Below are 24108 nucleotides of genomic sequence, written 5' to 3'. Positions count from 1 at the left end.
TGAAGGACTTGTTTTGCTTACAATAATAATCTAGCTCCATCCACGTTGTCGAAAACAGCAAGATTTCATTCTTTTTGATGGCTGAATAATATTTCATTGTGTATACATACCACACCTTCTTTATCCATCATCAGTTGATAGGCATTTGGGCTCTTTCCGTAATTTGGCTATTGTTGATAATGCTGCTATAAATATCTGGAAGCATGTGCCTGTTTAAATCAGTATTTTTGTATCCTTTGGATAAATAGTAGTACAATTGCTGGGTCACAGGATAGTTCTATTTTTAACTTTTTGAGGAACCCCCGTACTGTTTTCCAGAGTGGCTGTACCAGCTTGCATTCCCACCAACAGTGTAAGAGCATTCCCCTTTCTCCACATCCTTGCCAACATCTGTTGTTTCCTGTGTTGTTAATTTTAGCCATTCTGATTGGTGTGAGGTAATATCTCATCGTAGTTCTGATTTACATTTCCCTGACGATGAGTGATATTGAGCATCTCCTCATGTGTCTGTTAGCCATCTGTGTGTCTTCCTTGAAAAAATGTCTGTTCATGTCTTTATCCATTTTTTTTAACTGGATTATTTGTTTTTTATGTGTTGAGTTTGGTGAGTTCTTTATAGATTTTGGATATTAGCCCTTTATCAGATATGTCATTTGCAAATATCTCCTTCCATTCCAAAGGTCATCTTTTAGTTTTGTTGATTGTTTCCTTCACTGTGCAGAAGCCTTATATCATGATGAATTCCCAATGGTTCATTTTGCTTCAGTTTCCCTTGGCTCAAAAGATGTATCTAGTAAGAAGTTGCTACAGCCAACTTCCATTATCTTATCAAAGAGGTTACTGCCCGTTTTCTTCTTTAGGATTTTGCTAGTTTTCATTCTGTTCAAGTTTTCTGTTTCTTCCTGTTTCAGTTTTGGTAGTTTATATGTTTCTATGAATTTATCCATTTCTTCCCTGCTGTCCAAGTTGTTGGCATACAGCTTTTCATAATATTCTCTTATAATTGTATTTCTGTGGTATTGGTTGTGATTTCTCTTTTCTCATTAGTGATTTTATTTACTTGGGTTCTTTCTATTTTCTTTTTTATAAGTCTGGTAGAAGTTTTATCAATTTTATTAATTTTTTCAAAGAACAAGCTCCTGGTTTCATTGATTTGTTCTTTTGCTTTTCTAGTTTCTATATCACTTATTTCTGCTGTAATTTTTATTATTTCCTTCCTTCTGCTGGCTTTAAGCTTCTTTTGTTGTTCTTTTTTCCAACTCTTTTAGGGTTAACGTTAGGTTATTTGAGGTTTTTTCTTCTTGATGTAGGCCTCTATTGCTGTATACTTCCATCTTAGGACCACTTTTGCTGCATCTTAAAGGTTTTGGACCTTCGTATTTTCATTTTCATTTGTTTCTGTGTATTTTTAAAATTTCCTCTTTGATTTCCTGTTTGACCCATTCATAGTTCAGTAGCATGTGGTTTAACCTCCATGTATTTGGGGTCTTTCCAAATTTTTTCTTGTGATTGACTTCTAGTTTCATTGTGTTGTGGTCAGAAAATGTGCATGATATGATTTCAATCTTTTTGTTATTTGTTGAGGCCAATTTTGTGACCTAATATGTGATCTGTTCCAGAGAATGCTCCATGTGCTCTTGAAAAGAATGTGTATTCTCTTATTTTAAGATGGAGTGTTCTGAATATATCTGTTAAGTCCATCTGGTCCAGTACATCATTCAAAGACATTATTTCCTTGTTTATTTTCTGCTTAGATGACCTGTCCATTGATGTCAGTGGGGTGTTAAAGTCCCCTACCATTGTGTTATGATCAATTGGTTCTTTTATGTTTGCTATTAATTGTTGATATATTTTGGTGCTCCCCTGTTGGGTGTTTAAATATTTATAATTGTTATATCTTCTTGCTGAATTGTCCCCTTTATAATTCTATAATGTCCTTTGTTTCTTTTTACAGTCTTAAAGTCTAGTTTGCCCTATGTAGGTAAAGTGCTACTCCAGTTTTCTTTTGACATCCATTTGTGTGATAAATGTTTCTCCACACCCTCACTTTCAATCTTCAGATGTCTGTAGGTCTAAAATGAGTCTCTTGTAGGTAGCATATAGATAGGTCTTGTTTTTTATATCCATTCTGACACTCTGTGTCATTTGATTGGAGCATGTAGTCCATTTACGTTTAAAGAAATTATTGACAGATATGTATTTACTGCTACTTTATTATCTGTTTTGTCATTGTTTCTAGAGATTTCCTCTGATCCTTTCTTGTCTTTGTTACTTTTGATTTCTCCTTTGCATTCAAAGAGTCCCCTTTAATATTTCTTGTGGGGTTGGTTTAGTGGTCACAAACTCCTTTAGTTTTAATTTGTCTGAGAAACTCTTTATCTCTCTTTGATTCCTGTATTGCTGGATAGAATATTCTTAGTTGCAGATTTTTCCCATTCAGCACTTTGAATATATCATCATACCACTCCCTTCTGGCTTGCCAATTTTCTGTTGAGAAATCTCCAACTAGCCTTATGGGTTTTCCCTTGTAAGTTAAGGAGGACTTCTTTTGTTTTATTGCTTTTGAGGTTTTTTTCTTTACTCCTATATTTTGCAATTTAATTACAGAATATCTCGGTGTTGGCTTGATTTTGATGATTTTATTGGGAGTTCTCTGTGCCTCTTGGATCTGGATGTCTGTTTCTTTCCTCAGATTAGGGAAGTTTTCAGCTATTATATCTTTAAATAACTTTTCTAGCCTCTTTTCTCTCTGTTCTTCTTCTGGGACTCCTATAATACAAATGTTATACATTTGATGGAGTCAATGAGTTTCTTAAGTCTTCTCATGTTGCATAATACCTCTTTCTCTCTTTTGTTCAGCTTCATTGTTTTCCATTATCTTGTCTTCTCGATCACTAATTCATTCCTGTGCATCTTTTAGCCTTCTTCCTCTGCTTACATCAAGCCTGTTCCCAATCTTGTTTATTGTTTTATCTCTGATTGATTCTTTTTTAACTCTTTTATCTCCATGGTAAGGGTCTCACTGATGTCTTCTATTCTTTCTCAAGCCCATTGAGTAGCCTTATAATTGTTGCTTTAAGTTCTCCATCAGGCATGTTACTTACATCTGTTTCACTTAGATCTCTTGTCATGGCCTTATTGTTCTTTCATTTAGGATAAATTTCTCTGTCTTGGCATTTTGTCTAAATCTCCACATTCTTCGGTATGTTAAAGAAGCCATTTATGTCTCCTGTTCCTGAAAGTAGAGGTCATGTAGTGCCCAAGTCCTGGCACTTCAGAGAGTGTCTCAGGTGTGTGCTGCATACACTCTGCTGTTGTGTTTTGGCTGCTCTATCCTTCAGGCCAGTTGCCTGCAGAGGCTCTCCTTGACTGCTTAGGGCAGTGTTTGGTCCCTAGCCTGAATGTGGTGAGTTTTAACAAGGTGTGCTCTGGTATGCTTGTGAAATGAGACCTGACACCACTTTCACCAGAACTGAGGCCCTGCAGAACTCTGGTCAGGAGATGTGGTGTGGCAGGTGTGTGTGCTGATCTTCTGAGGGAGGGCCTGTCACAGTGGGACTGAGGCAAGCTTGATTGAGAAGGACAGGCCTGCCAGAGTGGAGGGGGGTGGGGCTTGGCGTAAGCAAGGTTGGCTGCCAGGGTCAGTTCCGTACTGCTTCCCACAGCTAGCTCTGTATTTTTGCTGAAGGGTGGGGAAATGGCACCAGCCAGCTCCTTTGTTCCTGGAGAGGCATCTCTGTGAATGCTGCTTCTCAGGGATGAGTTGCAACAAGAACAAATATTCTCCCCACTGTGTGCCCCAGGTGTTCTTCAGATCAATATTACCATACTGTCTGCCCCCATGCCGTTTGCCTGCCTCCTCTCCAGGAGCAGCACAATGTCCTTCTTTGGGCTCTATCTGGCCAAGCCTGCTGACCTTTAAAACCCCAGGTTTTAAGCCCCACTGGTTGCAAGAACTCATGAAATTCAGCCCCTCTCATTTTGGCTTTGGGGAAATGTTCTCTTTTTTGTGTTCCCCTGTGTGCTCCTCTCTCACCCTTCTCTGTAACCATGGCTCCCTCCCCTCCACAGCACCTATGATCTGTTTCTCCCCAAAACCATGTATCCTCACTTCCTACCTTCTCTGAAATGGCCTCTTCTCTTCCTTAGGTTGTGGAATTTGTTCTGTCAGTCTTTAGGTAGATTTCTGGACAAATATGTTTTAACCTTCATTTGTGTCTTGAATGTCCTATCATTCCATTTAGTAAACAGAGATGTAGTCATGATTTTAAATTACATTGTTCACTCCCCCCAATGATTGAAAGATCATGGCATGACATCTATAATAGCTCAAATATGCCTCAGGCTAAAGTGAATACCACAAAAAATAATATTTACTTTTAAAGTACATTTGTGAATTCAATACAGTTCCACTTTAATAAACTGTGCTCATTGGAAAATGAGAAAACATCCCTTTAAATTTACTCTGAGAAGAGAGATTGGCTGACAAGTCATTTGCATTCAAGGGAATCTTTAAATGCCTAAACAGAAGCATTGAAGAATATTTCAGAAATGTAGCAATATTCAGCCAGAGAATTGGATCTACAAATGGGGTTTTTCTTCAAGGATCACTCAATACATTGAACAATTAAAAGTTTAACACTAAAGCAATATAAAATTACCTAACACTAGGACAAATTCCCAGATATGAGTTTGCTCTAGAATTACCTTAAGACAATATCATTATTGTCTATTGCAATGACACTGAGGGTGGAAGTCACATGGTCTGAATCCTCATAATATAGGAATGGAAATTAGAACTGTTACTACATTAATGCTTGTTGAGTTGTATGTAGTCTGTATTCCATATAATATGAGAAGAATAATGCCAAGTTAGAAGAATTGAGAGAAATTCTGAATGTATGTAACATAAATAATAATTGAGGGAATCAGAGATTGACTTATTTGACTCTGAATGAAAACAACAAAGGAATAAACTTTTATTAGAGATACAGTTTAACTCAAACATTTAAAGGACTATCATGAAGAAGGAGTAAATGTTCTGAGTACTTTCACAGGATGATGGATAACATTTTAAAGTAGGCAGATTTGGGGTCAACATAAGGCCCAACTTTTATTTAAATGTATGTAGTCATGAATGTGGGATTTTATATGAAACTTATGCTTCACTCATCTTAACTTTGCCAGTTTATTCAAAGGACCTGAGTTAATTTTGTAATTCTGATTTTATATTCTTTTTTTTTAATTTATTTTTTTATTTTATTATTATATTATGTTAGTCACCATACAGTATATCCCTGGATTCCGATGCAAAGTTCGATGCTTCATTAGTTGCGTATAACACCCAGTGCACCATGCAATACGTGCCTTCCTTACTACCCATCACCAGTCTATCCCATTCCCCCACCCCCTCCCCTCTGAAGTCTTCAGTTTGCTTCTCATAGTCCATAGTCTCTCATGTTTCATTCCCCCTTCTGATTACCCCCCCTTTCTTTATCCCTTTCTTCCCCTACTGTTCATCCTAGTTCTTATGTTCCATAGATGAGAGAAATCATATGATAATTGTCTTTCTCTGCTTGACTTATTTCACTTAGCATTATCTCCTCCAGTGCCGTCCATGTTGCAGCAAATGTTGAGAATTCGTTCTTTCTGATAGCTGAGTAATATTCCATTGTATATATGGACCACAGCTTCTTAATCCAGTCATCTGTTGAAGGGCATCTCGGCTCCTTCCATGATTTGGCTATTGTGGACAATGCAGCTATGAACATTGGGGTGCATATGGCCCTTCTCTTTACTACGTCTGTATCTTTGGGGTAAACACCCAGTAGTGCAATGGCTGGGTCATAGGGTAGTTCAATTTTTAACTTTTTAAGGGACCTCCACACTGTTTTCCAGAGTGGCTGTACCAACTTGCATTCCCACCAACAATGTAGGAGGGATCCCCTTTCTCCACATCCTCTCCAACAATTGTTGTTTCTTGCCTTGTCTATCTTTGCCATTCTAACTGGCGTAAGGTGGTATCTCAGTGTGGTTTTGATTTGAATTTCCCTGATGGCTAATGATTTTGAACATTTTTTCATGTGTCTGTTAGCCATTTGTATGTCTTCATTGGAAAAGTGTCTGTTCATATCTTCTGCCCATTTTATGATTTGTTTATTTGTTTCTCGTGTATTGAGTTTGAGAAGTTCTTTGTAGATCTTGGATACCAGTCCTTTATCTGTGGTGTCCTTTGCAAATATATTCTCCCATTCCGTGGGCTGTCTCTTAGTTTTTTTGACTGTTTCCTTGGCTGTGCAGAAGCTCTTTATCCTGATAAAGTCCCATAAGTTCATTTTATCTTTTATTTCTCTTGCCTTTGGAGATGTGTCGTGAAAAAGGTTGCTCTGGCCGATGTCATAGAAGTTGTTGCNCAGTCAAAACTAGAGGCTCTGACGGCCAGGGTCACCGAGGCAGAGGAACGCGTTAGCGAATTGGAGGATGGGTTAGTAGAAGAAAAAACGAAAATAGAAGCTGGTCTTAAAAAAATCCACGCCCACGAATGTAGATTACGGGAGATTACTGACTCTATGAAACGATCCAATGTCAGAATCATCGGCATCCCTGAAGGGGTGGAGAAAAACAGAGGTCTAGAAGAGATATTTGAACAAATTGTAGCTGAAAACTTCCCTAATCTAGCAAGGGAAACAAGCATTCGTGTCCAAGAGGCAGAGAGGACCCCATCCAAGCTCAACCAGGACAAACCTACGCCACGGCATGTCATAGTGCAATTCGCAAATATTAGATCCAAGGATACAGTATTGAAAGCGGCCAGGGCAAAGAAATTTCTCACGTACCAAGGCAAAGGTATCAGGATTACGTCAGACCTGTCTACAGAGACCTGGAATGAGAGAAAGGCTTGGGGGGGCATTTTTAAAGCTCTTTCAGAGAAAAACATGCAGCCAAGGATCCTTTATCCAGCAAAGCTGTCATTCAGAATTGATGGAGAAATAAAGACGTTCCAAAATCGCCAATCATTAACCAATTTCGTAACCACGAAACCAGCCCTACAGGAGATATTAAGGGGGGCTCTATAAAGGTAAAAAGGCCCCAAGAGTGATACAGAGCAGCAAGTCACAACCGATACAAAGACTTTAAAGAGAAATGGCATCATTAAAATCATATCTGTCAATAATCTCTATCAATCTAAATGGCTTAAACTCTCCCATAAAACGCCACAGGGTTGCAGATTGGATAAAAAGACATGACCCATCCATTTGCTGTCTACAAGAGACTCATTTTGAACCCAAAGATGCATTCAGACTTAGAGTAAGGGGATGGAGTACCATCTTCCACGCAAATGGACCTCAAAAGAAAGCTGGAGTAGCAATTCTCATATCAGATAGACTGGATTTTAAACTAGAGGCCATAGAGAGAGACACAGAAGGGCACTATATTATTCTTAAAGGAAGTATTCAACAAGTGGATATGACAATTATAAATATATATGCCCCCAACAGGGGAGCAGCAAGATACACAAGCCAACTCTTAACCAAAATAAAGAGACATATAGATAAAAATATATTCTTTTTCTTAACATTGGTTTCTCAAATATTAACATTTCAGGTTCAACAAAAACTTGAATCATTCTCTACTCAGATGACAATAAGTCCTTCATATTTTGTATCATCCTTTCCACTTGTAAGAATCTAAGATTTTAGTATTTTGCTACTCTTTTTTTCATTGATTTGTTTTATTGTCAAAAATGTATTGATCAGATAACCCTCTATTATACATGGATTTGTGAGAATTAGCACTGTAAGTATAATTTGCCTCCCATTCAGTGTAGAAATGACAGAAAATATTAGGGTAAGAGGGCAAAAAGTAAAATTTGACACTTTTTCTTTCTCAAATGGTGTGTTTCTGAGTATACATTAATAATTAAGTGTATCACAATTAGTTTAAATATCTGGTTAAATCTAGAATTTTAGACAACTATAAAAACAGGGTAGAAAAAAACATTGGATGCTCTGATGCTTGAGTGTAATCATACATGCATATGCATAGTTCGCATGTAAAACATGAAAGGACAAAATGATGTTCTGTCTGCTTTCATCAATTTTAGTGCATTTGACAGCTTTCTTTTGTGTGAATATATTTTGCCATACTTTTAGAAGGAAAATAGCAAGCACAAATGCTATTCCCTTCTAAATATCATGTCTGCCTGATGTTAACAAAAAAGTACACAAATATACAGGGAAATTAAGGAGCAAAGGGAGCTTCTCAAATATGTCCAGGAAGTTCTAATGAGTAATTCATTAGGTTCAAAGATGATTTAGAGGTGGATAAAATGGCAAGTCGAGTTCATCTTGATATAGCATAAGGAATCAATACAGAAAAGTAATAAAGTGGAACTGTTAAGAAAGAAAAAAATGGTATTGAGGAAGAAAGCAGTAAAATCAAGGATGTATTATGAACACTATTTGTATAGTGCTTTATAATGAAGAAAAACTTTCATAAACATTAGGTAATAACAAATGTATTATAAGTGAACTCTGACTACAGGGGATGTGCTTTATGAATACACATTTTAAACCCTTATTGTAAATCTCAACATAATAGACCAACACTCTATGAATGTGGACATGTGAAGTCTCTAACCAATGATGAATAGGATACTGTGCCAAACTGATTGGTTTTAGGCCAATGCAATTAAAAAAAAAAAAAAACACACCAGTAAGAAAACATGATGGGTGATCCATAAGACTGAGAACTTTAGATTTCATCCCTTCATGATGAGAAGGAATGACTATGGTTCTGCCAAGCATTGCTTTGAACAACTGGTAAAATACCCATGAAAAACATTTCTAGTGAGATAAAAGTATGGTATAATTGATTCAGGAATATAACTGAATAGCATAACAGTTAAGTAGAGAATTAACAATTTCTGTCTTCCCAAAAAAAGAGTTTCAAAATTTTTTGAAAAAAAAAATAAAGATAAATCCATTAATGAGGAAGAATGCTCTTCATAACAGGTATTTAATATCTATGAAAAAGGGAGTAGGGATCATTGAAGGGGAAATTTTTCCCATTTAAACTGTCAAGATCTTACATTAAAAGACATTTTTGAGGGAATTCTTGCAAATTAAAAAAAACAGCAATAAAAGTTTTCAAGACAGCTGACCCTAATTTTGAATGCATTTCAGAGGTATTTAGAAAATTAAATACACTGGTTATTGTCACAAAAGATTTACCATGAACAGAAGCATCCTCTGTTTCCTCCAAAAGAGAAAAATTCTCTTAAAAAAGAGGACTTATGATGTAGCTTTCACATCAAGTGATTTCACAGATTTCAAAATGTTTTTAGAAAGCTGTATTGCATTTGATTTTTCAAGTTTATCTTAGCGACCAGTGTGGTGAGAAGACTAAAATTAAGGTTCAGTGTCATGTGCTGCCTTGACATGTAGTACAACTGGGAAAGCCATGATGGCCTGACTGCAAGTTACCTCTACGCTGCTCCCACAGAAAAGGTCCTGTAGCCAAACAGCCCTCTTAAAAGGGGATTAGACACCATTCCTGCTTGTCCTTGAGTAGCAAGTTTCAGTTCCCCAGCAGACCACTGAGTTATTCAGGCAGGCCAAGCACTTCTTCCCACAGGAACCAACCAACGTGTCATCCAACCTTCTTGATGCTCTAAAGCCTGCCTCCAACAGCCCCTGGGTGTTCTCTCTGTTTCCAAATACAACTTCTGTGTTGCCCTTCACAGCTTTCAGCGTTCTCCTCCTGTGAGTATATGAGACCAATAAACTGCTATCAGTCACATGTGTCCAGTGTCAGGTGTCATGTGTTTGGCCATCTCCAGAGCCCTGGGGTAGAAAACTCTCCTCACCAATGGTGTGAAAGAAGGCTATTAAAAAATGAAACAAAACCATGTATTTTTATTTTTATGATATGAAATATATTTCAGGCACAGAATCTCAGTAACATTATGTATATATAGGAAATAATATTGCAGCTTGTTTTGTAATTTGTGATCTCTTTCTAGAAACTAATATTAGATTCTAAGTCATAGGTTATACCTCATAAGGGGATGTACTGAGGCAGAGTTAATACATGAGACCGAGTCACTTGTAAATTATCCAGAGGGTATAGATCACAGGTCTTCTCACTTCAAAGTTAGTTTTCTTTATATAATACTGAATGGTCAGGGTAATATCGAGATCTCACTATAAAAATCCATTTTCAGTAAATGGATTCACCAAACATGTATTTCACATGTTTCTCCTACTTTTCACTAAATTTCTTCCTTTGAACCTTCTCAACCTTATTCATGGCAGTCAATTGGAGTCTTGTTTTAGTCAAGAATGCCTGCCTGCTACACAGAATTTTCTTTCAGACAAAAATCAAATAGAACCTTGAGATGACTATTCTCTTCTTTCCTCCATCCCTCTGGTGTGGTTCTACAGTGATACCATTGATTTTTCTTGTAATCAACCAAGATATAAATAGAACAGTAACTGTCAAATGCATACAATTCCTAACTCTACCTCTGTTCCCATGCTCATTAAAATTTGAGATCTTCCAGTGTTCCAGATTCTAGTTATTTGAAGGGTAGAAAAACTAGAAATGTATTCATAGTCATGATTTAAAAAAAATTACTGTGGCAAACTGAGCATACTTCATCTCTAAATGAAAAAGGTTTGAGATATCTTTAATTTCCTTTTAAATGGAGCATTTGTTTCTTTTTGCTTCTTATGGTATTAATATTATATACTGCCATGAAAGGGTAGAAAAAGAGTAAAAAAAAACATCAATTAAGCAAAATGCAATTATTTTTGATCTGTCTTTAAAAAACAAAATCTGTTTTTATGATTGGACAACATTATGGATTATTTTCAGTGTATGGCTTTCTGAAATATTTGTTTTCTTATGGAAAAATAAAATTTTCTTATGGAGAAAATCTTTCTGATTTGAATATGATACATTTTTATTTCTCTTGTTTTTATTTTGCTTACTATGATACATTAGAAACCATCTCAATGGGTACTTGTTCTGTTTTATAATAATTTCTTTAAAAGATTTGTTACTAACTAAAGTTAACATATTCATTGATATATGTATTCACTGTTTAATTATTTATACCTAAGAATCCTTGATATCAGGACAAAATTATAGTTACCTAGAAGTACAATTTATATACTTCTAGTTCCTGTTATGGAGTTAATTGTGTGGTCTGGTTGCCTTTTTTTTTTTTTTTAAGCTATATTAGTGTCTTTTTAAGGTTGCAATGCAAAACTTGTCTCTGTTTTAAATATCACTACACAAAAAAAATTATTAAAGCTGTTCTAATGTAGCAGATCTTTGGTTCTTAATTATCCATTTGTCCAAGAGGTGGATTGGACCCACCAGTTATCTGAGGCAAGTTTCTACTTGCTCACGTATATATGCTCTATATCAGCTAGTACAGGTAATGGGTGGGTTTCCATTCAGGCCCCTGTTCTAGCTAGTGTTCTTTCCAGCCATAAGATAACATGTCACCTAATTGTCAAAGCATACACATCAGCCCTTATTTGGTAACAGATTTTGTAGACTGTAGGTGTTTAACAGAAAATATATCCTTGGCTTCTCTGCTTTTTTTTGTTTTTCTTTCTTTTTTTTTTCCTTTTCTTTTAATTTTTTTTGTGAGAAATAACATTCATGAAATTTTTGAGTTGTATGCAGTTTACTTTTTATGTCACAAGATCTATTTTAAAATCATGTCAATTCATCAGAGATTTTGCATATTTAGGATAAATTATTTTGAATTTTAAGGGATATTCTTTACTGAAGTTCACCATGTAATCATATGGCTATGGTATGTTGATGAAAATGAGGGACGCCTGGGTGGCTCAGTTGGTTAAGCATCTGTTGTCAGCTCAGGCCATGATCCCAGGGTCCTGGGATGGAGCCCCACATCAGGTTCCTTGCTCAGTGGGGAGCCTGCTTCTCCCTCTGCTTCCTGCTCCCCCTGCTTGTACTCTTTCTCTCTCTGACAAATAAATAAAGTCTTTAAAAAATGTAATTATTTACTTAATGCCGAGGTGTACCCCATCATGGGGCTCAAAATACAAAGATTATGATGTTTGATTTTCTTATAAATGTGATTTTTTAAAGTATTGCAAATATTTGTTTATGTTCTGTCCTCTTCATTATGCACCCATAGAATTCAGTTTCATGTCTGCTTTCCTAACTGGTAATTAGGTCTGCAGCTCCATTTCAGTATGGGAGTTTCTCATCCTTATTGGCTCTGACCTGTCCGATTGAGCATGTTGTTACCTTAACTTTAATTTATCGGTTTAGTGCTCACCAGGAGAGTTAAGGACAAATTTTAAGGAGGGCTAAAGCTTGTTACTATTTTGGGAGTTGCATTGGTACCCGTACCTGGGGCTGTGTTGCCCTCACCTCCAGTAATGGGATGGAGGTTCTGTTAACAGCCAGGTGGCAAACAATGCATTTCCCAAATCCTATTCCATCATTTCCATTTTCAGACCCTGCTTGGGCACCCACTGATCTGGGATGGGAGTCCTGGAAGCAGCAGGAGATTAAGAAGCAGGAGGTCTATTAGGGAGTATACCCAGCCTAAATCCTTGTGAAGGAGAAGGCAAAGCAATGGGATTGGAGAAGAGTTCTGATTCAGTTTTAACAGAGGCCCTAGCCGACCTGACTGAGGAATCAGAAGCTGTCATAACTCTCTGCAGATGTCCTGAGTTGGAACAAAGGATCTAAGCCATTATGTTCCAACATAGGTCTGTCACTGGTTTCTAGATTTGAACTTGGATGAGGCAGTTCTCTTCAGTTATTGCATTCCCTCAGTTTCCCTGAAGGAATCTGACAGCGGAGTGCTTTCCCTTGGCAGTGCTTCCTGCAGCTGAGGGAATAAAAGTCCATTCCTCACGGCGATCTGGGCAATGCCTCATAACATCCTCCACATGGATTATTAAATATTTGTCCATATAATACGTTTTACTGAAATCTAGAAGAAATCTATACTTCATAATGTTTATAATTTTTTAAATGTTTATTGGCCATGCAGGTTTTCTTTTTTTTTAACTGTGAATTTATTTTATTTTTAAATTTTTTATTATGTTATCTTAGTCGCCATACAGTCCATCATTAATTTTTGGTGTAGTGTTCCATGATTCATTGCTTGCGTATAACACCCAGTGCACCATGCAATATGTGCCCTCCTTAATACCCATCACCGGCCTATCCCAATCCTCCACCCCCCACCAAGCCCTCAGTTTGTTTTCCGGAGTCCACACCTCTCATGGTTCATTCCCCCTTCTGTTTACCCCCTTCATTCTTCCCTTTTTCTTTTCCATGATTTGTGGTTTGGAAATTTTGCACATTTTAAATTGGATTCTTTTGTCTGTATGTTAAATTGTAGGAGTATATAATATCTATGCCTATACACAGTCTTTGTAGTTTTTATGTGATACATTTAAATTCTGAATCTTTCACTTTGATTATGAATTATGTTGTTGCATAGTAGGTCTTCACTTTAATGGAGCTGAATTCATAAAAGTTCCTGTTTGGTTTGTGCTTTTTTTTTTTTTTTTTAAGATTTTATTTGTTTATTTTGACAGAGAGACAGCCAGGGAGAGAGGGAACACAGCAGGGGAGTGGGAGAGGAAGAAGCAGGCTCCCAGCGGAGGAGCGCGATGTGGGACTCCGGACTCGATCCGGGAACGCCAGGATCACTCCCTGAGCCGAAGGCAGATGCTTAATGACTGCACTACCCAGGCACCCCTGGTTTGTGCTTTTTATATCTTACTCAAGAATTTTTTATCTTCTCTGAAGGCATACAGGTATTCTACTATTTTACTTACAAACATTGTGAAGCTTTGCATGTCCACTTCAGTTCTTTACAACTCCTGAAATGAATATACGAAAATATTATTTCATTCTCTGTGGCTAACAACTGTCGTAGCAGCAGTCCTTGACTAGACCATACATAGCCTCCCCCCACACTTGCAATACCATCTCTGTAAAATACGAAAAGTCATATCATCAGTCTGGTTCTTTGTCTCTACTTCCATTAGATTTTTTGCTCATTCCCTAGGCAAATTTTGCTCTGATTTATTTAGAATAGTGTCAAAATAAATCTTGAAAATTGGAGGGCAAGTTTTCTTTCCCAAAAGACGTAGTTATTTTGGCCTTTTTCATTTTCCTCAATCTTTTAGAATCATCTATAACAATATAATTTGTAATTTCATTGAATTTATAGATTAGTTTGGGAGATAATTAACACCTTTAAGTCACTGAACATTCTTCTTTACAAACTTGGCTTCTCTTGCCATTTAATTTAGTCTTCCTTAGTAATTTTTCATTCAAGTTTTAAACTTTTCTCCATAAAGGCATTACTCAGATTTATTTAAAAAAGTTGACCTCCGCTATTTAATATTTTTATTGCTTTTATGCTTGTTAATGTTTAGAAATTTACATGAAAATATGATTTGCTATTAATATTAATAGTGTTAATAATACATAGTATTATAATTTACTATTATTTGCTAATATACAAGAATAACATCAACTTGTATATTGTTCTTTTATTGAACAATCTTGATGAATCCTTATTCTTCAAATTTGGCTGCTAACTAATTTAGGTGTCATGTAGAAAATCATATTAACTTTGAAAAATCTCATATTCTTGTTTTGTTTTTACTGTATTGGCTGAAGCCAATATAACATTATATTTGATTTTATCTTCACATTAATTTATATCTATAAAAATCACAGTGTAATGCTATCCTGATGTATCTATTGATAAATCTATAAATAGATATCTACATAGATATATATAATATATGCTAATACACACATATATACCATATATAGATATACATACAAATATATACTTGACACACACACTAGATAGATAATCACAATAGTGCTAGTAGGTCATCTTTATTTTTCCTAATATTAAAGAGAAGCTTCTGACATTGCAATGTTAGGTATTATGTAGATGCAGATTGTGTAGATACCATTTAAGGATATTGCCTTTTATTACTAATATAGAAGGATGTCTTATTATGAATAGTATTAAATTTTACTGGATGATTTTTCTGTACCTATTGAAATCACATTATGCGTTTACTACTTTAATCTAATGTTATGGTGAATTACATTTATTGATTTCCTAGTGGTAAACTATCCTAACATTTCTGGGATAAACATGGTTGTTCATTATTAGCTTTTTCAAAAATATAGTAATGTATTAAATTTTGCTCATACTCTCTAGAATTTTAGAATCTCTTATTATTGAAATCAAAAGATATTCTAATGCTTTCTGCATTCTCATATGTTAGATTGCTTACCAACACCATATAATTGGATTTTGTTTTGTTCTTAAATCCATTGTGAAATATGTCATCGAAATAAGGCTTATTCATTTGTATTTACATTTCATTTAAGCACCAAATTCAATATATTTGGATTTTGTTTCTTATTTTGTGTTTCCCCTTTATCCTCCCTTTTCAACGCTTATTTTTTTCTTTTTAATTTTCTTGTTTTCCATTTATAGTTTTATTTTTTAATTCTGCATTTTTGCTGCTACTTGGTTTTTTTAATCTTTTAGTTTTTACCCATTGGATTATCTTGTATTTGATCTGCTTCTATCTATCTCAAGATAATTTCTGTACTCTTCCCCAAACATAGAGGATTTGAGAACAATACTTTTCAAACTGTCAGTGGTAAAGAATTTTTTTTTCAAAATTTCCAATTCCTTATAGACTGATAGATCTGCAAAATAAAATCAGCACATGTTACTAGAAAAGTGAAATGATAAAGTGCACACTAAATACAAGGCTACTTTTTTGGTTATTAGACTTAACAGACATAAAATTATTTTGTCAAAATGCTTTTAAAGTTTCTTACTCTCAATTTCAATGTATTTCTTGTCACAGATCAGTACAAGACAGTTTGTGGACTGGTACTGATCATGGAATGTAGTTTGAATGGCACTGACTTTGAATACTTTAATTGCAAATGTTTTTTCTTCTTATAGAATTGTTGTGAGGTATTGAATACAGTTTTAATCTACCTTGTTTTTTTATCCCCACATTACTATTATTTGAACTGTTTCAGGTTGTTGATATTTTTTAGACTTATACATTTCTCAATTTCATTGCCTTTTTTTTTTCATCTCAGACCTTCCTTTTGTGATATTATTCATCCTTCCGAAATAATCCTTGAAGATTTCCTTTAGTGAGGGTAGGTTAGTGGCAAGCTCTTTGTCTCAAATGTCTTTATTTTTTCTAAAATCCTTAGTGATAGTTTAGTTTGGTATCTAATCCTAAAGTAACAGTTTTCTCCTCCTACCAACCCTTTCTCAGAATTTTGAGGTTATTATTCTACAAGCTATTTATAGTCATTGTGATATTGCACATTTTGTAAGTAATATTTCTTTTCTCTTTGGTTACTTTGAAGTTATTCTTCCTGCACTTGGTATTTTTCAGTATATTTATAAAGTGTCTTGGTGTGGATTTTCTTTTATTTTGCATGGAAGGACATGTGTTTCCTGTGCGTAAATATTCTTAGTTTTCATTAATTCTGTGAAATTCTCACTCACTGTATTTGCCAATATTGCCCCCATTATATTTTCTATTTCCTTCTGTAAATCTGATTTAAAAAACTGAGACATTTCTCTTCTATCCTTCACGTCTCTTAGCTTCTGTGTTTTTTTTTTTAACTTCAACTTTTTGAATTTCTGTGATGCATTTCTTCAAGTTTGACAGTTCTCTTTACAGTTGTTTTTTTAATTCACCACTCTGTTGTTTTGTTTCAGTGATTATGTTTTACTTATTTATTTTTTTTGCTGACACCAGCACTTTATTAGCGAGGAGCCTTGGTTTAGGAGGGGGTGTTGGGATCCAGAAGAAGCACTCATCTCAGTGGATTTTCCCAGAAATCCAGCGTTCCTCCATGCTGACTTCGCGGAAACACCGTTGTGGATGAAATCTCTAGAGGGCAGTGCTGTCCGGGACAGCATGGCTTCGATGTCAGGCTCCGTATCAATGGCTGGAAAGCGGCGTCAGTACCTGGGCACAGGCACACCGTCGGGGCCCACCAGGAGCTTCTCAGAGTTCCAGGCGACGTCGTCGAGGCCCACCAGAGACCAGGCGATGAACTTGGAATCAGTCATGAGAGCAGCGGCGTTCTCACTGCGGGCAGGCAGGACCTCTTGCAGAAAGACGAAGACGGGGTGCGCCTGCGCGCCATTCACCTTGTACTTAGGAGGCGGCAAGTTGGGCTGGAGCCTGCCGCTTAGTGGGACGTGCTTGAGGGAATTCAGGATCTTTTAGCTCTTGGCGTTTTCCCGGTGCCCAAACTGGTGGTGGGGGAAGCGGAGCATGACCCGGCCCTGGGGCCAGAGGCGCCGCTGCAGCCGGTTCTTGTGGGTGTAATCTCGGACCCTTTGGGCCTCGGAGCGACGCCACATTCTCGATGAGCAGCGCCTTGGCCCCGGGCCACCCAGGCTCCTGGGCTCCCTGGTGGCCGGCGGGCGCGTGGAGAAGGCGGACCAGGAGCTCGCGGGCGGCCTATGCGGGAAGAGTGCATTATGTAAATTTTATTTATAGATTACCTAATTAATTACTCTTCACATCTTTGTAATACTTCATATTACCTTTAATTTTGCAGATATTTCCATCTTTTATTNTAATACTTCATATTACCTTTAATTTTGCATATATTTCCATCTTTTATTTCTTTCAGTGTTTTAAAAGTCCATTTGGATTCTACATGTGTTGCTTCAGCTATCAGAAAAACAGGGATTTAGGGGCGCCTGGGTGGCACAGCGGTTAGNTATTTCCATCTTTTATTTCTTTCAGTGTTTTAAAAGTCCATTTGGATTCTACATGTGTTGCTTCAGCTATCAGAAAAACAGGGATTTAATTCTCCTGTCCTGATTTTGCTGAATAACGTTTGTGGTGCCATTTTCATTAACCTTTTATAATTTTGGACTGTGAGTTTAGTTTTGGTGGTTTTTTTCTGTGAGAATCATACGGGACCACGTTTGGGCCNCCCCCTGCTTGTGTTCCCTCTCTCGCTGGCTGTCTCTATCTCTGTCGAATAAATAAATAAAAATCTTTAAAAAAAAAAAAAAAACAAACCAAAAACAGGGATTTAATTCTCCTGTCTTGATTTTGCTGAATAGCGTTTGTGGTGCCATTTTCATTAACCTTTTATAATTTTGGACTGTGAGTTTAGTTTTGGTGGTTTTTTTCTGTGAGAATCATACGGGACCACGTTTGGGCCATATTTTGAAAGATAATATTTTTAAATAGAGGTGCCTTGGAGATGTCCTTACCTCATGATTATTTTATGTTAATATACCTGTATGATTTTTTTTGCAAGGTACATAGTATAAATCGGATTATTGAAACCTTTATGTGAGCGCAAGTTTGTATTTGTAAATTCTTACAGACTTGTTTCCACCACAGTACACGCCAAGCCAGATAAGTACGCTTGTCATGTTTATTTATTGGCTTATTTTCTTTTAGAGTTTGTCCCTGGTCTGGAAAGGGGAGTTATAGAGAAGTCTAATTCAACCAACCCCATCTCCCACCCCCCCACAACACTCTGAAAGTTTATTAATTATATTATCTGGTAAAATTTGATTTCTGATATTGGTAGAGATACAGCTTTTAGCTTACTATTCTGGCTTTTACTTTTCTCTTTGATTTGTGTCCTTTGGTGTTTTTCTTACTTGGGGCGGGGTTGGGCTTAACTGTATATTTAAAATAATGTTTATTATATTTTTTCCAGAATTTCTGGCTGCATTATAGTGAAACATTGTTCAGGATATTTATCTTGCCATAGTGTTATTTGAAATATAAGCATATGGTCCAATTCATGTTCTCTTTTCTTTCTGTACTGTAGTCATACTTTACATCTTTCAGTCACTCTAAAATCTTTAGTTACTTTCCAACCCATACTGTTTTGGTTAGGGTAAGATGAAGCATACTCCAGCTGTAAAAATAAACTCCCAAATTTCAGTGCTTTAAAAAGAGTAGATGCTTTTTGTTTACTCATCTAACAACCTGATATGGGCATTTCTTGCTGTCAGGTGGCTTTCCTTCATGTGGTATTTCAGGTATCTGGACTTCTTCTATCCCAGGGGTCAACCAGGGAATAGAAATGACACACACCGCTTTCATCAAACTTCTTGGATGGGAGTTAGTCACATAACCACCTGTGGAGGCAAAAGAAGCCTAAGAAACGCTCCTTTCCCAGTCAGGGCTGTATCTAATGAAATTGCACATTACAGTGAGGGAAACTCTCAGTGTTGATGTACAGATACTCATTTCTGTGACAGGTGCTTTTGCATATGATATTCCCTGTGCCCGGACATTTTCCCTCGCTTACCCTTTCTAACTGACACTCTTTTGTGCTTTGTCACCCTATCACAATCTAGGAAAGTCTTTCCAGATTAAGTGAGGGCCTGGTTCCATAAAAATAACCTAATAAATCCTTTAGTCCTTCTTAGCACTTATACAATTGTAATTGTTATAATGTCTGTGCAATTGTTTCCTCCATCTCTAATCCTCCACTAAAACAAACTCTGTAAAGGAAGAGCTCATCTCTCTCCCACTGCTTCACCCCTCCCCCCATCACGATATTACTAGTTCCTTAGTGTCTGGCAAATTGTGAACATGCAATATCTATGTGTTAATTCATAAAAAAATAAAGGAGGTTTGTATAAAATGATCAACAAGATTTAGAGTGAAAACCATGACATTCAGTATCATCAAACTCTTAAATGCTAATCTTGTATAAGTAAATTAATCAATCCACAAAGTAAATTTATGAAGATTTGCTCAACAGAGCAGGTTCTGTGAAATACATATTCTTCAAATACATATTCTTTGTCATTAGGCATCTCATATCTCTTTGAGGGGTGGGGGTGTGAGGCCTTTCTAAGCTGGAACATTAGAACTCTCCTCTAAAAAAATTTAAAATTAGTAAAATATAGGTTATGATTATGCCAAGATATGTCAGCTGTAATGTTGCCACAAATACTGTATTTTAGCCTTCCTGTTAGAGACATACATGGTGTCTTCTATCTCCTTACCCGGAGAACCACATTTCTTGCCTTACAGAAAGAATAAAGCCTGTTCCATTTAGATGTCCCAGGAAAGAAATATCATGCAATTAAATATGATTTTGTTCCTATAGTCTTTATTATCTAAACTGTTCAAGTAGGGAGTTTTTATGTGCTCAATCATTCTTTCCAATTTCAAGTATTAAGATCAAAGGGTTTTTTCTCTCTCTAAAATATAATAAAATTATATACTTCTTAAAGCAAATAGAATGAGTGTTGAGGTATACATTGTTTCCTTAAAGATAATGATATGTCAAATATGTATTGGTATATTTTCTTCAAATATGTTTAAAAAACCTGATATCTAATATTTTTATGAGCTTTTATTTTTACTTTTTTAAGTTTTTCTTTTTCTTTTCTTTTCTTTTTTTTTTTTAATAGGTTTCCTGGCTTCTCTTAGGAGCTCCTTACTTTCATGCTGCTAGATTCCTCCAGACCAGGTAAAAAGAAGGCAGTGAACTCACTTGAACTTTTTTGGTAGAAGCTTAGTTTTGTTGAAATACTTGCATGCCTTCTATCTGACTCTTTAACATACATACACCTATTCTCTGGTGCTGTATTCTTCATCTTAAGTTAGTCATTGGTAAATGGCTGCTTATTGCTGCTTCAGTTTTTTTACCTATGTGGTTTTGCTTTGAATGTATGTTATTTTTTTTTCTTTAACCATTCAGATTGGCTGTGAATTATATCAGGAGAGCAGCCTTTTAACAATCAAGGTCAATAGGAATCTCTTCTCCTAATAAGTCACATAAAGCCTTTGCTGTGTGCTATTCCACAGGGCAGAGTAGAAGCTGTTTTATTGACCAGCCTTTCCTAAGGGGGCCTTGTAGCATTTGCAATTTTTGCCCTCAGGGGCTGGTAAAAGAGACCTCTGCTACTCTTTTAATCAGTACCAGAATCAGCAATTAACCTATAACTGTATCTGGTGTCCTAGAAAAGAGGCAATGTAATCTTTTCTCATTACTTCTTATGGGAAAATTGCTTTTGACATATGTGCTTTAAGGTTGCTCACACTTTTCAAGAAATATCCTTTTAGCCTCTGCCAATCAGTACAAATATTACCTCTTCCATAGATGGTCACATTTTGGTTTACTGAACTAAACTGTTCTGCATTGTATTTTGCCTTTATGCTTTTAAGGGTGCCCTGTGCATATTTCTATCAGAATACTTATCACAATGTTGTATAATCATCCCTTTACTCCCTTGACTATAAATTAGAGAGCATTTATCTTGATAAATTCAGTTACTAGGAAAGTGACTGGTTCTTCATTAATAACGGCATTTCAGATCAACCTTAGGAACCAAGATAGTTTCTGCACAATGAAGAGTGCCTAGCACATAGTAATCTCTCAATAAATATTTCTTAAATAAGATTCTTAATAATGGGGGTGCCTGGGTGGCTCAGTCAGTTCACAGTCTGACTCGTGATTTGGGCTCAGGTCGTGATCTCATGGGTAGGCTCCACACTCAGTGGGGTATCTGCTTGCTTGTCCCTCTCTCTCTGCTCCTTCCATCTGCTCACCCACACACTCTCTCTCTCTCTCAAATAAATAAATCTTTAGAGAAGTAATAACACCTAATGTACAACACTTCTTTTGTGATGGGCATAGTTCTGACTTATATTAATTCATGTAACCCTCTAAACCATTTTAGTAGGTAGGGCTATTATTTTCTCCATTTTACAGATGAGTAACTGATGCAAGAAAGGGTGAGTAAATTTCCAAATGGCACACAGCCAGGAAGTGCTGGTGTCATGAGTCAAATCTGGTCAGTCTGGTTCCCAAGTCCATCCCCCTAACATAACTGTAAGAAAAAGCTTCTATAGAAAGAAATGACTTGCTGATAAAACATTTTCACATATAAGAGGAAGAAATATTTATACTTATACAAAAGACTGACACTAAGTATAAATATATGTTCTTATAGGGCATATGAGAGGTAAATGGAAAGTTATTATTTGCCTTCCTGCACATTTTCCATGAACCAAAACTGTATATCATTTTTTCAGAGAAGTTTATGAATAAAATGAAACCTTTTTATGTTTTATATCTGGAATTAAAAGACCCAGTGCATAATTAGAAGTGATGAAAAGACTTTCAGTTCTTAATGTTGGACTATTATAAGTTTTGGGTAGTATCTAAATTAATATTACGTAATAATAAAATACTACAAGAGTATAAAGGTATGCATCATCAATATTTTCTCATTAATGAATAGTGTGTTAAGTTCTCATACTAATGAAATGAGACTTAGGATAAAAACACATCAGGAAATAGGATACTCTTGATAATTAAATAAAAAATCTTGTCGGGGGGAGGTTAAGATGGCGGAGGAGTAGGGGACCCCTTTTTCAGCCGGTCCCCTGAGTTGAGCTGGATAGGTACCAGACCAGCAGGAATATCCACGGAATCAGCCTGAGACGCAGGAAGATACATCTGGATCTCTACAAATGAACATCTCCAGCGCTGAGTATCGAGGTACGAAGCGGGGAGCCGTGAAACCGCGCACAGATATCGGAAGCTAAACAGAAGGGGGAGGGAGCCGCCGTGTCAGGGCGCCGGGAAGCGGTAGCCACCTGCAAGGGGGAGCGGACAGACCGCGGACCCGCACGCTTGAGACAGCAGGCTGAGAAGGGAGCTCCGGGAGCGCACGCGGGACGGCTGGCGGTTGGCGGGCCACCTGCACGGGGGAGCAGGCGGACTCGCGGACGGCACCCGCGAGACAACAGACTTAGAACGCGAGCTCCAGGAGCGCGCGCGCAGGGCGGCTGGCGGGCCACCTGCACCGGGGAGCGGGCGGACCGCGGACCCGCACTCTGGAAACGGCAGACTGAGTCCGTGAGCCGGGAGCGTGCACCACCAAGCATCTCACGGAGCTCCGGAGCTCCGGTGTGCTCACTGGATCGAGGCTGAGACCGGGAGCTCCGGGAGCGTCCGCGGGGCGGCTGGCGGCTGGAGGGCCACCTGCACGGGGGAGCAGGCGGACTCGCGGTCAGCACCCGTGAGACACCAGACTGAGACGGGGAGCTCCGGGAGCCCGCGCGGGGCGGCTGGCGGCTGGCGGGGTTGGAAACACAAAGGACAGAGACGTGCCGGCCCTGGAAGTGAGGGCTGGGACGCCGGGTGTGGGGCGCACAGCCCGGGATGCTGCAGGGTTGAGCAGCACCAACAGAAACAGAGTTAAAGTGGCCAGAACATCAGTGGAGAACGATCCGCGATCCCTCTGTTCTGAGACAGAGGCTGAATTTCAGCCGCTGCTGCTCTCTCAGAAGAGGCATAGCAAACCGCCAGGGAAAGCCGCCAGAGAACAAAAGCCCGGAAATACCGGCTCACAGGGTGCCCATCCCCATCCCCCCTCGCAAGGGACACAGAGACTCTACCCAAACAGGGTTTTCTGAGTACCGGCAGGCAGGCCCCTCCCCCAGAAGGCAGGCTGAAAAATCAAGAAGCCCACAACCCGGAGCGCCTGAGTGGCGCAGTCACCAAGCACCTGTCTTCGGATTAGGGTGTGATCACAACGCTCCGTAAGGAGTCCTTCATCGGGCTTCTCCACCGGGAACCTGCTTCTTCCTCTCCCACTCCTCTGCTTGGGTTCCCTTTCTTGCTGACTGTCTCTCTCTCTCTCAAATAAATAAATAAACTCTTTAAGGAAGAAGCCCACATCCCTAAGATCTCTATAAAACAAGGGCGCACGGCCTGGGTCCCAGTCAACACTTGGGCTCTGGACAACCCTGCAATCTCTCTTCATCAGAATGACGAGAAGGAGAAGTCCCCCCCAGCAAAGAAAAGATAATGAGTCTGTGGCCTCTGCCACAGAATTGGCCTCGGCCACAGAATTAATACATATGGATGTATCCCAATTATCAGAAATGGAATTCAGAGCAACAATGGTCAAGATGATGAGTAAACTTGAAAAAAGCATCAGAGAAAGCGTTGCTGAGAATATAGAATCCCTAAGGGCAGAAATGAGAGCGAATCTGACAG

At 37.8% G+C, this 24108-nt stretch overlaps 1 pseudogene; it reads right to left on the bottom strand.

Annotated features, from left to right (window-relative positions):
• Positions 1–16825: 16825 nt before the first annotated feature.
• LOC100463867 overlaps positions 16826–24108 on the bottom strand; it is a 108530-nt pseudogene continuing 101247 nt past the window's right edge.

Source organism: Ailuropoda melanoleuca, chromosome 2 (genome assembly GCF_002007445.2).
Source record: "Ailuropoda melanoleuca isolate Jingjing chromosome 2, ASM200744v2, whole genome shotgun sequence".
Lineage (NCBI taxonomy): Eukaryota > Metazoa > Chordata > Mammalia > Carnivora > Ursidae > Ailuropoda > Ailuropoda melanoleuca.
The sequence above is the reverse complement of the archived record's forward strand: the minus strand, read 5'-3'. Positions and strand labels throughout refer to the sequence as shown.